Source organism: Solanum tuberosum, unplaced genomic scaffold, assembly GCF_000226075.1.
Source record: "Solanum tuberosum cultivar DM 1-3 516 R44 unplaced genomic scaffold, SolTub_3.0 scf00220, whole genome shotgun sequence".
Lineage (NCBI taxonomy): Eukaryota > Viridiplantae > Streptophyta > Magnoliopsida > Solanales > Solanaceae > Solanum > Solanum tuberosum.
Genome location: NW_006239148.1, coordinates 731,394 through 732,661, shown reverse-complemented (window position 1 = coordinate 732,661; position 1,268 = coordinate 731,394).

Genomic DNA, 1,268 nt, shown 5'->3' with positions numbered 1-1,268 from the left:
CATTAACAGAGAGTTGAGGTTTATCTCCCAAGGGGGAGATGGTGTGCTTTGCTAATAGGGTCGATTATGTGTGCCTAAGGTGGGTGAGTTGAGATAGCAAATTTTTGTAGTAGCCCATAATTCCTGATATTCTATTCATCCAGGAGCCACTAAGATGTACGGTGATCTGCGGGAAGTCTTTTGGTGGAATGGTATGAAAAGGGATATAACAGACTTTGTGGCTAAGTGCCCCAATTGTCAGCAAGTCAAAGTAGAACATCAGAAACCAGGAGGTATGACTACATGTCACCCGATTCAGTAGGGTAACTCATCTGGTACGGGTGCAGTCAGCGCGAAAACAGGTTGTAGGCTCTCCAGGCTCACCAGGATCAGGAAGATTCTCCTCCTGATGTAGTCACTAGTACGTTACGAGTCTTTGACTTAGATGTTTATGCATTGTAGTCTGTACGCTTTTTGGCAGTCAAGACTACAGATTCGGAGAAGGACTACGCCAAGCTTTACATTAATGAGATAGTCATTTTTCCTTTGTAGCTCCTTATATAAAAGTCAAGTTAAATGTTAGTCAGGAACTCTCTCAGAACCCTTCTCAGTCTCTACTCCAGTTGGTGACCCAGTTATAGCTAGACGGGTATACATAAATTGCCCTATCACAGTCTCTAAGAAAGTCACCTCAACAGATCTTGTAGACTTAGAAATGGTAGACTTCAATGTCATTCTAGGCATGGATTGGTTACATTCCTGTTATGCCTCAGTAGATTGTAGGACTAGGATTTTTCGTTTTCAGCTTCCAGATGAACCAATCTTAGAATGGAAGGGCAGTAGCTTAGCGCCTATGGGTCGATTTGTTCCTTACCTTTAGGCGAGAGAGATAATTTCTAAGGCGTATCTCTATCATCTAGTTTGAGTTCAGGATTCAAGCTCTAAAACCCCAACTCTTGAGTCAGTTCTAGTAGTGAATGAGTTCCCAGAAGATCTTCCCGAAGTTCCTCTCGAAAGGAAATTGACTTTGGAATTGATCTCCTTCTAGATACCCAATATATCTATATTCCTCCTTATAAAATGTCTCTAGCAAAGCTTAATGAATTGAAAGAGCAGTTGAGAGACCTTCAAGATAAGGTTTTCATCAGACCTAGTATTTCCCCTTGGGGTTCACCAGTGTTGTTCGTAAAGAAGAATGATGGTTTTCTTAAAATGTGCATTGACTATAGGCAGTTGAACAAGGTCACAATCAAGAATAAGTATCCCATCCCCAGGATTGATGACTTGTT